This window comes from Sus scrofa, chromosome 5 (genome assembly GCF_000003025.6).
Source record: "Sus scrofa isolate TJ Tabasco breed Duroc chromosome 5, Sscrofa11.1, whole genome shotgun sequence".
NCBI lineage: Eukaryota > Metazoa > Chordata > Mammalia > Artiodactyla > Suidae > Sus > Sus scrofa.
This window is the reverse complement of record NC_010447.5, coordinates 21,872,545-21,888,609: the sequence shown is the minus strand read 5'-3', so window position 1 is coordinate 21,888,609 and position 16,065 is coordinate 21,872,545. Positions and strand designations below refer to the sequence as shown.

General features: G+C 40.6%; 1 protein-coding gene across 4 annotated transcripts in view; it reads right to left on the bottom strand.

Annotated features, from left to right (window-relative positions):
- The window catches only part of RBMS2 (RNA binding motif single stranded interacting protein 2), a 113,678-nt gene that overhangs the window by 44,920 nt on the left and 52,693 nt on the right, over positions 1-16,065 (bottom strand). The window lies entirely within an intron of this gene.

Here is a 16,065-nt window from a genome sequence, read left to right as displayed (position 1 = left end):
ATCACAATTGGAAAGTAACTACTTAAATGGGCAAATACACAGATCAAAAAGAAAAAAAAAAGGACATCAAAATCATAAAACATATCTCTTGTGATTGAACATGATGGGACAGAGTATAAGAAAAAGAATGTGTGTATATATATATGTGTGTGTATGACTGGGTCAATTTGCGGTACAGCAGTAAATGGAACAACACTGTAAATTAACCATAATTTTTAAAAAGGTTAAAAAATTTAAAAGTACTTAAATCAAAATCAGAAAATGTGGGGAAGGAGAATTAGATCTAGACTTCTGGGAGTTCTCGCCATGGCTCAGTGGTGACAAACCTGACTAGTATCCATGAGGATGCCGGTTCAATTCCTGGCCTTGCTCGGTTAGTTAAGGATCCAGTGTTGCTCTGAGCTGTGGTGTAGGTCGCAAACACGGCTCGGATCCTGCATTGCTGCGACTGTGGCATAACCCAGCAGCTTTAGCTCTGATTTGACCCCTAGCCTGGGAACTTCCATATGCCAAGAGTGCGGCCACAAAAAGACAAAGAAAATCTAGACTCTTTTTTAGAATGTGTTTAAGCCTATGTGACTATCAGTCTAAAGCAAGCAGATATAGGAAGGGGTTAACGTACTTGAAAAACAGGGCAACCACAAATCAAAAACAATACATTCACAAAATATAAAAAGAAGAGGACACAAGCATAAAATAAAAGGGAATCATCCAACCAAAACAAGAAAAAGAAAGGAAAAAAGGAGAAATCACCTGGAAAACAGGTTTACAAGACACCACCTCACACTGGTCAGGATGGCTATCATTAGTAAGTCTAAAAACCTCCTAGTAACACTGTAAAAGTGCTCCCACCTAGCCTCTCAAAAGTGACTACTGATGTTAATCTCAATAGTCAACTGCCTCATTATTATCTTCTTCTCAGGCAAAGGGAAGGGAAAATAACAAATGCTGGCTATTTCCCATATTCCAGGCCCTAGAGGATTTTGATATCTAATATAATCTTTACAAAGAAGATTAAGAGACAGGTATCATTTCCATTTTAATCTTTACTGATACGGAAATTGAGGCTCAGAGGAGTTCCTGCTTTCCCAAGTTTATAAAATTAATAGGTGGCAGAGTCCTATTTTCGACTCCGGATCATCTGGTTCCCAAGTCCACATCCTTTCCATCACTATTTTTTTAAACATGGGAACAGCGATGACTTTCACCAACTATAAGCAAGGTCAACAATCAGCCCTAGGAGTTCCCGTAGTGGCGCAGTGGTTAGCGGATCCGACTAGGAACCATGAGGTTGTGGGTTTGATCCCTGGCCTTGCTCAGTGGGTTAAAGATCTGGCGTTGCCATGAGCTGTAGTGTAGGTTGCAGACGCGGCTCGGATCTAGCGTTGCTGTGGCTCTAGCGTAGGCCGGTGGCTACAGCGCCGATTCGACCCCTAGCCTGGGAACCTCCATATGCCTCGGGAGCAGCCCAAGAAATAGCAAAAAGACAAAAAAAAAAAAAAAAAAAAAATCAGTCCTAATTACTATTATTGTCTATTGTCTTTTTAAGGCCGCATCCTTGGCATATGGAGGTTCCCAGGCTAGGGGTCTAATCGGAGCTACAGCTGTGGGACCACAGCCATGGCAATGCCAGATCGGAGCCGAGTCTGCAGCCTACACTACAGCTCACGGCAATGCCAGATCCTTAACCCACTAAGCAAGGCCATGGATCTTACCCGCAACCTCATGGCTCCTAGTCGGATTTGTTTCCACTGCACCACGACGGGAACTCCAGCCCTAATTATTTTTTTAAGAAATCAAAATTTAAAATGTATGTGTTCAAATCAACAGTCTAAAGTGACACCAAAACAAACAAACAAACAAGAAAAACCAGAAGAGGAGTTCCCATTGTGGCTCAGTGGTGATTAACCCAACTACTGTGCTATAGGTCACAGATGCAGCTTGGATCTGGTGTCGCTGTGGCATATGCCAGCAGCTGAAGCTCCCATTAAACTCCTGGCCCTTGAACTTCCATATGCTGCAGATGTGGCCATAAAAAGAAAAAAAAAAAAAAAAACCCCACTACATTTGAGCACTGGTCTGCAACGTAAACATGGAACCAAACGGAAGAATCTGATCATCATTTTTGCAAGGGAGAAAACACTGCTCACTCTACCAACCCCCTGAGTTCGGAGGGACAGACATCAGCATATCGCCCCAGCTGTGCAGGCAGCTCTAGAAGCAGCAGCACAGCCCCTTCCTCTTTCACCCCAGGCAGGTTCAGCAGCCAGCAGGGAGCACTCATTCAGTTTTGCTACCTTACACACTGGTGAGGTTTTCCAGTGTTACCCCACAGGGGAAATACATAACTTTTAGTTTGGTTTTGTGTTTGTTTTTTTGCTTTTTAGGGCCGCACCTGCAGCATATGGAAGTTCCCAGGCTAGGGGTCGAAATGGAGCTACAGCTGCAGGCCTATACCACAGCCACGCCAACACCAGATTTGAGCCACGTCTGCAACCTACACCACAGCTCACGGCGACGCCAGATCCTTAACTCACTGAGCAAGGCTAGGCATGGAATCCGCAACCTCGTGGTTCCTAGTCGGGTTCGTTTCCTCTGTGCCACGACAGAAACTCCTGGTTTGTTTTGATCATTGCCTGCACTTAGGTGGAAAAATGCGTCTAATTCTAGGGCAGTAGTAGAAAGTCCACTGACCCACAAGCTACTATCCTATTTTTTTCCGTCTTTTTAGGGCTGCATCTGCGGCACATGGAGGTTCCCAGGCTAGGAGTCAATCAGAGCTGTAGCCACTGGCCTATACCACAGCCACAGCAACGCCAGGTCTGAACCGCATCTGTGACCTACACCACAGCTCACGGCAATGCCAGGTCCTTAACCTGCCGATGGAGCCCAGAAATCAAACCTGCATCCTCGTGGATACTAGTCAGATTCATTACCACTGAGCCACAATGGGAACTCCCCATCTTTTTTTTTTTTTTTGCTGGGCCCAAGGCACATAGAAGTTCCCAGGCCAGGAACTGAGCCAAAGCTACAGCAGCAACCCAAGCCACTGCAGTGACAACACCAGATCCTTAACACGCTGCACCACAAGAGAACTCCAGAAGCTATCATCTTGAATATTAGTTTTATCAGTAATAAAAGCGTTGCTTTTATTTCCACTTGTCAAACTTTTTCCTTATTTTTCAACTGGAGCAGAGGAAGAAGAATGCTTCAAACTGAAACTCTTAAACTCTAAGGGTCTTTAAGGAGTAGACAAGTTTCTTTGGTAGTTGAAATGGAGGTCAGGGTAAAATGTTAGCATGTCTAGCCCTACCAGTTCACAAATCTAATAACTGTAAAATAATGATTTAATAATATTCAACTCGGAACAACCAAAAATCACTTAAAAATCATTTTCATTTGTAATGTAAGATCTTTATTTTATTTACTTATTTATTTTTGGCCACATCTGTGGCATGTGGAAGTTCCTGAGCCAGGGATCAAACCCAAGCCACTGCAGTGACAACACCAGATCCTTAATCCACTGCACCAAAAGGGAACTCCTCAGATCTTTATTTTACAAGTGTGGGAAAAATCAGATTTTTTTGTTTGTTTTTTTAGGGTCGCACCTACAGCACATGGAAGTTCCCAGGCTAGGGGTCAAATCAGAGCTTCAGCTGCTGGCCTACATCACAGCAACATAGGATCTGAGCCACGTCTGTGAACTACACCACAGCCTGAGGCAACACTGGGTCCTTAACCCACTGAGCGAGGTCAGGGATAAAACCTGTACCTTCATGGATGCTAGTCAAGATTGTTTCTGCTGAACCACAATGGAAACTCCCCAGATTCAGTTTTGATATAAGTACTCGAGTATTCACTATTCATTTAGCAATTTAGTAGGCAACAAATCAATGTTTATTAAATTAAAACTTAAAAAAAATTTTTTGGGCCACATCTGTGGCATGTAGAAGTTCCTGGACCAGGGATCGAACCTGCACCATAGCAGAAACTAAAGCTGCTGCAGTGACAGTGCTGGATCCTTAACCCGCTGTGCCACAAGAGAAATTCATTGAGTATAAAACCAATTAACTAGCAGGAAGTGGTTAAAACACAGGCTCAAAAAAAAAACACAGACTAAAATTTAATTCTAGTGTTGCCATGCAAATAAAGTCACTTAAACTTACCTGCAAAATGTGGACAGTAACAGCGCTTATGTAATAGGATTGGTAAAGGGATTAAAATAAATATATATAAAGCTCTTATAGGGCCTGAAATATAAAAGGAGCTCACATCCCCTCAGTCAATGAATACTGAATGCCTGCATTTGATTACCAGGCATGGTACTATGTCAGGTACCAGGGACAAAATGCTGAGAAAAAGATGGTCTAAAGACTAGAGATGGTCTTCGTTCTAATGGAATTCAGCATTTAGTGGAGATGGAGCCATTAATCAAATAGTCACCAAGTAATTACATAATTACCCAGTATGATAAATGGACTAAGAGGAAAAAAAAAAAAAAAGAACAGAAGGCTGTGACCTACTTTAGTTAGTATAGTCAAAAAGGTGACATTTAAGTGAGACTTCAAGGATGAGAAGAAACCAGCCATTCAGAGAATGAGATAAAAAAATCATTCCAGAAAGAGGGAAATGGGTAAAGACATAAGGTGCAATTTTCAAATGAATGTGAAAGAAATAGAGGGCCAGTGACACAGAAGTTTAAGGAAGGACGGAGGGGTAGGCAGACTATTCCAGGCTGTGTTCAAGTACTTGGCTTTCATTCAACACAACAGACAATCAGTGAATAATTTTATGAAAGAGAGAAGTTATAAGATCTACTCTATGTTTTGAAAATATACTCTGGCTACTATGGGAAGAATAATTGAGAGTGAGGCAGAGTTGAAATGGGAAGCTCAATTAGGAGGCCACTATAATAGTCCAAACAAGACACAATAGAGCCTATATTTGGAGAGATGGCAGTAAAGATGGAGAGAAGTGGAAAGATTTGAGATTTAGTTTATAGGCAAAATCAAAGGACTTGCTTGTAAATTACATGTAGGAAAGTAGTGTCTACCTTGAGTAATTGGATGGATGGCAGTATCACTCGCTAATACTGTAGAAATGGGGGGCAAGCCAATTTGAGGACTGCAAAGCAAGCATTACATTTTGAATACGGTAATTTTAATAACCCGTGAGACTTCCAGGAAAAAATATCAATTAAGCAGTTGGATACACAAAGGAGAAGTCTGGTCTAGCAATTATCTGTGAATCTCTTAGCACAGCAATAGGTGAAATCTAGGAAAAAAGCATATTTAAAGAGAAGGCAAGAAAGCCTAAAAACTCTAAACACTCAGAAATCAAGAGAAGTTACTGATAAGGAGGCCAAAAGAGAAGGGCAAGACACACTTCCTCTTGTGTTATCAGAGGAAATGACAGTGTTCCAAGAAATGGGGAATAGTTAACTTTGGCAAGGCCACTAAAAGTTTAGGTAAGGTAAAACTAAAAAACAAACAAAACAACACCAGTAAGATTTGGCAACTTATAAGTACTATGGACTGGACCAAGCTGAAGAAAGAATCAGTGAGCCTAAAGAGACATCATTTGAAATTAGCCAGCCAGAAGAGGGGAAAAAAAAGAAGAAGAATGAAAAGGAATGAAAAAAACATGTGGGGGCGTTCCCATCATGGATCAATGGAAATGAATTTGACTAGTATCCATGAGGATGCAGGTTCCATCCCTGACCTCACTCGGTGGGTTAAGGATCCAGCATTGCTGTGAGCTGTGGTGTAGGTCGCAGATGTGGCTCAGATCTGGCATTGCTGTAGCTTGTCTGTGGCGTAGGCCAGCGGCTACAGCTCTGATTTGACCCCTAGCCTGGGAACCTCCACATGCTGTAGGTGTGGCCCTAAAAAGACAAAAACAAAAACAAACAAAAACACCCTGTGGGACTTACAGGACACATTAACAGAAACAATCTGAGTATCACTAGAGTCACAGAAGAAGAGAGGGAGAAAAGGTAGAAAGCTTATTCAAAGAAATAATGGCTGAGAACTTCCCAAATGTGGGGAGAGATGTGGTCATCCAAGTTCATTAAGCTAATAGCTCACTTCAAAATTTCAATCCAAAATGACCTTCAAGAAACTGGCTAAAATCAGACAAAGAGAGAATTTAAAAAATCAGCCAGGAAGAAAAATGTCTCTCATACAAGAGAGCCTCCATAAGGCTATCAGCAGATTTCTCAGCAGAAATCTTACAGGCCAGGAGAAAATGGGATGACATATTCAAAATGCTGAAAGAGGAGTTCCCACTGTGGCTCAGTAGTAACAAACCCAAATAGTATCCATGAGGATGTGGTTCAATCCCTGGCCTTGCTCAGTGGGTTAAGGATCTAGCGTTGCTGTGAGCTGTGGTGTAGGCATACAGAAGTTCTCAAGCTAGGGGTTGAATTGGAGTTCAGGTGCTGGACTACACCATAGCTATAGCAATGCCAGATCCAAGTTACATCTGCAATCTATGCTGCAGCTTGCAGCAATGTTGGATCCTCCCGGATTCTTAACCCACTGAGTGAGGCCAGGGATCAAACTGCATCCTCATGAACACTAGTCAGGTTCATAACCCACTGAGCCACAACAGGAACTCCCCAAGCTGCAGTCTTAATAATGAAAAAACAAAATCTGGGAGTTCCCATTGTGGCTCAAATGATAACGAACCCGACTAGTATCCACTGCAGCTCTGATTCAGCCCCTAGCCTTGGACTTCCCGTGTGGCTCACAACCTAACTACTCAACCCCTAGCCCTGGAACTTCCGTGTGCCACAGGTACAGCCCTAAAAAAAAAAGAAAAAAGAAAAAGAAAATGCCATACAAGAATACCTTACCCAGAAATCTAATAAAGAGTGATACAGGGAAAACATGTTAACAAAAGAGAATCAGATTCAAAGATTCTGAAACCATACTTCTAGTTACCAAAGGGACAATGTTGGGGGAAGGGATAAAAAGCGAGGGTGGGACTGACATATACACACTACTATATACAGAATGGATGAGTAGCAAGGACCTAGTGAATAGCACAGGGAAATCTACTCAAACTACTCTGTAGTGACCTAGGTGGGAAAAGAATCTGAAAAGGATTAGACATATGTATAACTGATTCACACTGTTGTACACCTGAAACTACCATAACATTGTAAATCAACTATATTCCAATAAAATTTAGGAGTTCCCGTCGTGGCGCAGTGGTTAAGGAATCCGACTAGGAACCATGAGGTTGCAGGTTCGGTCCCTGCCCTTGCTCAGTGGGTTAACAATCTGGCGGTGCCGTGAGCCTATGGTGTAGGTCGCAGACGCGGCTCGGATCCTGCGTTGCTGTGGCTCTGGCATAGGCTGGCAGCTATAGCTCCGATTCGACCCCTAGCCTGGGAACCTCCATATGCCGCGAGAGCGGCCCACGAAATAGCAAAAAGACAAAAAAAAAAAAAAAAAAAAAAAAAAAATTTAAATTAAGAATAGAATATTTTACCTAGCAAAGTTGTCCTTCAGAAGTGAAGACTTTCCCAAACAAACAAAAGCTGAGAGTTCATCACCAACTGACCTTCCCTACAAGAAATGCCAAAAAGAGTTCTTCTATCTGAAAATATGCCAACCAGTAATACGAAAACATGAAAATATAAAGTATTAAAATAGCCATAGCTACAATATTTAGATGTGATACAATAAAAAGATGTGAATTGTGACATGAAAAACAAACTGTGTCAGGGAGTAAAAGGGTAGATTCTGTATGCAATGGAAGTTATTAACTTAAAATAGACTGTTACTGGAGTTCCCGTCGTGGCTCAGTGGTTAACAAATCCAACTAGGAACCATGAGGTTGCGGGTTCGGTCCCTGCCCTTGCTCAGTGGGTTACGATCCGGCGTTGCCGTGAGCTGTGGTGTAGGTCGCAGATGCGGCTCGGATCCCGAGTTGCTATGGCTCTGGCATAGGCCAGCAGCTACAGCTCTGATTCGACCCCTAGCCTGGGAACCTCTATATGCTGCAGGAACGGCCCAAGAAATGGCAAAAAGACCAAAAAAAACCAAAAAAACAAACAAAAAAATAGACTGTTACATCTATGTTTCAGCTAAGCCTGAGGGTAACCACAAGACAAAAACCTATAATAGATACATATAAAGAGAATGCAATCAGATATACCACTATCAGAAATCATCAATTCACAAAGCAAGACAACAGAGAGAAGAAAGGAATTACAAGACAGCCAGAAAACAATTAACAAGACGGCAATATTAAGTTCTTACCTAGCTGTAATTACTTTAAATATAAATGGATTAAATTAGAAGTCAGTAACAAAAGGAAAACTGGAAAATTCACAAATATGTGGAAATTAAACAACATGCTCCTGACAACCCCTGCATAATAGTCAAATGACTTTTGACAAGGATGCCAATACCATCCAATGAAGACAGAACAGTCTTTCCCACAATGATACTGGAAAAACTGGATATCTACCTGAAAAAGAATGAAATTGGACCCTTAACTTACACTTTATACAAAAATTAACTTAAAATGGTCAAAGACCTAAACATGAGAACTAAAACTATAAAATTCTTGGGGAAAAGCTTCATGACATTGGATCTGGCAGTTTCTTGGATGTGAAACCAAAAGCACAGGTAACAAAAAGAAAAAACAGATAAACTGGATTATCTCAATATTTAAAACTACCATACTTCACTATTTACAATAGCAAGACATAGAAACAACCTAAATGTCTATCTGATAAAGGTGATGTAGTATATCTGATGCGTCTATCAGATAGAGAAGTTGTAATACACACATACACACACACATAATGGAATATTGCTCAGCCATAAAAAAGAATGAAATAATGCCATTTGCAGCTACATGGATGGACCCAGAGGTTATCATACTAAGCAAAGTCAGTCAGAAAGAGAAAGATAAATACCATATATCACTTATATGTGAACTCTAAAATATGACATAAATGAAGTTCCCAGTGACTCAGAGGGTTAAGGATCCGGCATTGTCACTGCAGTGGCTTGAGTCACTGTTGTGGCACAGGTTAGATCCCTGGCCTGGGAACTTCCATATGCTGCAGGTGTAGCCAAAAAGAACAGAACAGACTTGTGGTTGCTAAGGGGAAGAGGGGGCAGGGAAGGGCTGGATTGAGAGTTTGGGACTAGCAGATACAAACTATTATATATAGAATGTGTAAACAATAGGGCCCTATTATATAGCACAGGGAACTATATTCAATATCCTGCAATAAATCATAATGGAAAAGAAAAAATAGTTCCTGCTTCAAAGGACACAAAAAGGCAGCCTACGGAATATAAGAAATGATTTGTAAACTACATACCTGGTAAGTAGTTAATACCCAAAATATATAAAGAACTCTTACAATTCATTAACAAAAAACTAAAAAATCCCCTTTTTTAATAGCTGCATCCTCAGCACCTGGAAGGGACCCCCCATGCACACCAGCACCCCTGCAGTGCCCTGAGCTGCTGCAGTCAGATTCTTAACCAAATGTGCCACAGTGGGAACTCCCCAAACAATCCCATTTTTTAAAATGGGCAAAGGATTTAGATACTTTCCAAGCCGTACACATGGCCAATAAGCACATGAAAAGATGCTCACTAATCATTAGACAAATGCAAATCAAAACCACGAGATAACATCTCCTATCTGTTAGAATGACTACTATAAAAAAAAAAAAACCCAAAAAACAAACAGAAAATAAGTGTTGACAAGGTTACAGAGAAATCAGAACTTGTGTACTGTTGGGAATGTAAAATGATACAGCCGCAATGTAAAACAATGTGGTAATTCCTCAAAAAATTAAAAATAGAATTACCATATGAACTAGAAATTCCAGTTCTGGGAATATACCCAAAAGAACTGAGAACAGAGTCTGAAGAGATATTTATACTCCCGTATTCACAACAACATTATTCACAATAGCCAAAAGACGGAAGCAACTCAAGTGTTTCTCACAAATGAATGGGTCAACAAAATGTGGTATATACAGTCAATGTCATATTATTCAGCCTTAAAACGCAAGAAATTCTGGAGTTCCTGCTGCAGCACAGTGAGTTAAGAATCCAGCTACAGTGGCTTGGGTCAAAACCCTAGCCTGGGAACTTCCATATGCCTCAGGTGCAATCATTAAAAAAAAAAAAAAAAAAAAAAAGGCATGAAAATCCTGTTTATGTTACAACATGGATGAACTTGAGGACATTATGCTAAGTGATATAAGCTAATCACAAGAAAGACAAATGTTATATGACTATACGTATATGGAGTATTTAGAGAAGTCATAAAAAACACAAAGTAGAATAGTGTTTGCAAAAAGCTGGGGGACGGGAAGAATAGGAAGTTGTTTAATGGGCGTGGACTTTCAGTTTTGCAAGATGAAAAGAGTTCCAGGAATTCCCCTATGGTACAGAGGGTTAAGGATCAGATGTTGCCACTGCAGCAGCTTGGATTCGATCCCCAGCCCAGGAACTTCTACATGCCACAGGCTTGGCCAACAACAACAGAGTTCCAGAGACTGGTTTACAACAATGTAAATGTACTTGACTATGCTGTAAACTTAAAAATGGGTAAAATCATAAATTTTATGTTATATATATTACAGAATTAGAAATGAAAAATACTGGAGTTCTTGCTGTGGTGCAGTGGATTAATGATCCAGCATGTCTTTGTGCAGGTACCAGTTCAATCCCCAATCTACAGCAATGGGTTAAGGATCCGGTGTTGCTGCAGTTGTGGCATAGGTCACAGCTCTGGCTCAAATTCAATCCCTGGGCCAGGAACTTCCATATGCCAGGAGGCAGCCAAAAAAAAAAAAAAAAAAAGAATTAAAAAAATACGGGGAGTTCCTGTCATGGCACAGTGGTTAAGGAATCCGACTAGGAACCATGAGGTTGCAGGTTCGGTCCCTGCCCTTGCTCAGTGGGTTAAGGATCCGGCGTTGCCGTGAGCTGTGGTGTAGGTTGCAGACGCAGCTCGGATCCCAAGTTGCTTTGGCTCTGGCACAGGCTGGGGTCTACAGCTCCGATTAGACCCCTAGCCTGGGAACCTCCATATGCCGTGGATCGGCCCAAGAAATAGCAAAAGACCAAAAACAACTTTACTGAGATATAATTTACACACCATGTAATTAACCCATTAAAGTATAAATTCAGTGGTATTTGGATCACAGAGTTATGCAACCATCACCACAATCAATTTTAGAACATTTTCATTACCACACAAAGAAACCCAAAACTCATTACTAGTCACTCTTCCTTTCCCCCCAGTCATCCTCTTCCACTCCAGCCCTAGGCAACTACTGCTTTCTGTCTCTCTGGATTTGCCAATTCTAGACATTTCATATAAACAGAAGCATGAAATACAGATGACCCTTGAAAGACATGGGTTTGAACTGTACAGATCCACTAACATGTGGATTTTTTTTCAATAGTACAGCACACTATAGTACAGCACAGTCTGCTGTTGGGTTGAAGCCAAGGATGCAGAAGAATCATGGATAGGGAGGAGCCAAATACACAAAGGATCAACTACAGCTGATACATGGATGTTCAACTGCAGAGGTCTGGTATCCATAGGCCCCACATTGCTCAAGAGTCAAATGTATGTGATCTTTTGTGAGCGGCTTCTTTCGCTAGCATAATGTTTTCAAGGTTCATCTATTTTGTAAAAGGTATCAGTACCCTATTCCTTTTTTTTTTTGGCTACACCTGTGGCACTTGTAAATTCCCAGGCCAAGCATCAAATCCAAGCCACAGCAGTGACAACACTGAATCCCCAACTGCTAGGCCACCAGGGAACTCCTGTATTCTATCACTTTTTATTGCTGAATAAAATTCCAAAATTCCATTGAAAGGATATAAATAATATTTTATTTATCTGCTCATCAGTTGATGGATATTTGTGCTTTTCCCCTTTTTGGCTATTGTGAATAATGTTGCTATGAACAATAATGTATAGGTTTTTGTGTAGACATACATTTTAATTTCTCTTGAGTATATACAGAGTGGGTTTAACTTTTTGAGGAACTGTCAAACTGTTTTCCAAAGTAGCTGCATCATTTTACATCCCAATCAGCACTGTTTGAGGGTCCAATTATTTCACGTTATTATCTGTGTTTCTGATTATAGCCATCCTTGTGGGTGTGAAGTGGTACCTCACTGGGGTTTTGATTTCCTTGATAGCTAATGATGCTAAACATTTTTTCACAGCTATTTGTAGATTTCTTTGGAGAAATATCTACTGAGATATATTGCTCAATTTTTATATTGGGTTCTGCTCTTCATCTTAAATTTCTTAAAAGTTTAGTCTATATACACCATCTATACTTCCTTACCTTCTTTCACTCATCAACCCACTCCAACCTTGCTTCTGTTCCCCACTCTGAAATTGCTTGTCAAAGTCATCAACCACCTCCACACTGACAGAATCAAAGACTATTCATCAACTTTCACCTTCCAGGATAAAATCCTGTGGTTGGCACATCTGTACTTTTGTGTGTGTGTGTATGTGTGTGCTTTTCAGGGCCACATCCATGGCACACGGAGGTGCCCAGGCTAGGGGTCTAATCAGAACTACAGCTGCCAGCCACAGCCACAGCAAAGCCAGATCCAAGCTGCTTCTGCAACATACACCACAGCTCACGGCAAAGCCGAATCTGTAACCCACTGAGCAAGGCCAGGGATCAAACCCACAACCTTAAGGTTCCTAGTCAGATTCAGTTCTGCTGTGCCACGACAGGAACTCCTGGCACATATGCATTTTAATTCCAACTGACTTTTTTTTTTGTTTTTGTCTTTTTAGGGCCGCACCCGTGGCACATGGAGATTCCCAGGCTAGGGGTCAAATCGGAGCTGTTGCTGCTGACCTATGTGACAGCCACAGCAACGCCAGATCTGAGCCATGTCTGCAACCTACACCATAGCTCACGGCAACACCAGATCCTTAACCCACTGAGTGAGGTCAGGGATCGAACCCACAACCTCATGGTTCCTAGTTGGATTCATTTCCACTGCGCTATGATGGGAACGCCTGACTTCTTATTCTAATTTATACTTTCCTCTATTTTTCCTTTGTCCTGTTTCTTTTCTATATTTTCCTACTTTAGAACATATTTTCTTATGAGATGATAAATGTAAACCAAAAACCAAAGGGTATATCCAGAGAGCTGCAGGTAACACAACTGGCTAGAACTGAGTGAATGTAATGAAATTATGCTAGGGAAAGATAAGGAAAGGCTAGATAAACAGTGGGTATTAGGCTAAGGACTTGGACTTTGTTTAGCAAGCAGTGGCTTGAGGTGGGATTTCACTTCCCAGACTGGGGACTGAATGGGATTGCAGCAGTGAAAGCACCAAGTCTTAACCACTAGACCACCAGGGAACTCATGCATTAAAGCTTTTTCTACAAGAAATGCTTAGCACTAGACTGCTGGAATGTTGGGAGATTATTCTGGTAGAAGGTATACAATTACCTGAGGGCAAGGGATAGGCAGTGGAAAAACAGGAGGCAAGGAGATCATTCAGGATGTCTGTTACTGTAGTAATGAGGGCAGAAGTTAGTGTAGTAGAGCTAAACAAGAAAGAAGGAATCAGAGGAAAGACATCACTATTAAACTTTAACTGAGTTAACTAAATCTCTGATAACAGAATTATTAGCTGCCCCCAGTCAACAGATATTAAACTTTCAAAATTTTATTAATTTTAATGGAAACTAGATGAATTTTGTATAGTAAAAACACAAAAATTCTCTGTTAGAAGTATAAACCATTGCTTCCCCTTTTCTCCTCTAAAGTAAACACTTCTGAAAATTCTGGGTAATTCGAGCTTTTTAAAGAGTGAAGATCTGGCAATGCCCACCAGTCAGTTCTACTCTCATCACTGCCTCCTCCCCACCCCCAACAGACATGCTAAGATCAAGAAGAAAGAGAAATTTATGCAAAGTAGGTTGGGGAAGGCAAAATATACCAGTTAAACACAGTCTCTTTTCTTTTTTTCCAAAGGGAATGGTTGTTGATGCTCTGAGGAGTTAAATTATAATAACACATGCCAGGAAGATGATGTCAGGGAAGGCGTGGTTAGGCTCTTTACAAGTCTAAAATTCCTTTAGTCCCAAACACTTCCTCTTTCAATTTTACCTATACTCAAGTCTCTGTACTGAGGTAACTCTTTCAAAAGGTGAAAAAACAGTGTTGAGACCTCTGACCTTTTTATCTCCAGTCTTTTTTTTTTTTTTTTTTTTTTAAGAACCAGGAAAAACTGAAGGCCAATAAAACAGATTATTACTAAAATGTACCACATTATTTTGCAGAATCTCTCTTTGAAATCCACATTTTCCCCCTTCTGTGACTATTTTATTTCCAAAGATAGGAGTGGGTATTCAACACTACATCCTGAGAAAGAAAGTGCTTTTACGACGTATTATACATTTGTTGATTGTATGCCTATATTTGCCATGGCCAGAAAAGAATAAGAAAATTACAATTGTCATGGGCTCCCCAGAAACAACTTCCTTAATAAATAAAGTACACAAGTATGTTTCAAAATAAAACAATGAATTTTTTTTTTGGCTGCACACATTGCATATAGAAGTTCCCAGGCCAGGCATAGAATCAGAGCTGCAGCTGTGCCATGCTGGGCTGAGGATCCAACCTGCACCTCAGCAGCAACCTGAGCCACTGCAGAGACAACACCAGGTCCTTAACCCACTGTACCACAGCAGGAGCTCCAAAACAATCTTACTTCTTAAAGACAAGTAAATAAAAAGTCACAATAGTGTTGTATAAATAGCTTTTCAAACTGAGCTCACTGGAATTATTTTTATTCCACCAGCCAGAAGTGATGACTACAGTAAATTATGATGTAAAGGAATTCCCACTGTGGCATAGCAGGATAAGGATCCAGTGTTGTCTCTGCAGCAGCAAAGGTTCAATCCCTGGCCTGGCACAGTGATTTAAGAATCCGGCACTGCTACAGCTGCATGCCACAGCTCATCCAAGTTGAGGCTTGGATTCAATCCCTGGCCTGGAAACTTCCATACGTCCCAGGTGCGGCCAGTAAAGAAAAAAAAATTTGTGATGTAAAAATGCTCTTTTAAAGAAAGAGATCTCTAAAAATCTATTATTTCCAGACTTTGGTATAACATAATAATGGGCAATAAAAGCAGATATTTATAATTTGTACTTTTTCAGAAGTTTAGGATTTTATTGTTCTTTATTTCAGGGTTTGTTTTTTTTGTTTTGTTTTACTTTTCTTTTTCTTTTTTGGTCACCTGGCAGTATATGGAGTTCCTGAGCCAGGGATCAGATCAAAGATATAGTTGGGACCTACACCACAGTTGTGGCAATGCTGGATCCTTTAACCCACTGTGTTGGGCTGAGGATTAAACCTGCAACCTGGTGCTGCAGAGATGCCATCAATCCCACTGCACAGTGGGAACTCCTATTTCAGTTTTTCAGGTGTTCTGGACAGGCCCAAGAACTTTTCCACATAGACTTAGCCCACTTGAGAAACTGAGTCCTTAAGCCAATGACAAAATTAAAACTTTAGGAGTTCTCTTATGGAACAGCAGGCTAAAGATCCTGGAATCACTGCATTGGCTTGGGTCCCTGCTGTGTCACAGGTTCAATCCCTGGCCTGGGAACTTCCACATGCCACGTGCGCAGTCGAAAAAATAAAAAAAATAAAATTTTTTAATTAAACTTTACCTTGTCATAGAAAAATATCTGGTAGAATAGACAGACCAAATTGCTACCAGTTAATCTTTTCCTTAAGGGGTGGGATTTAGGTAAAAAACCTTAGGACATGAAAGGAAGACTTGATTTTTCATTTTATACACCTCTTTAGTCTTAATTTTAAAAAAAAATGGTCATGCCTTACATTTATTATGAAAAACTAATAAAAGTTATGTAAATTTAAACTTTGGCATAAAAATTGTCAAATTACACAAGCAGATTCATCCAAAACATTCTTCCCAAAAAAGGAATGAATACATTAGCTGTACATGTCAACAAAAAGACAAAGAACAATGTAGTAATGATTT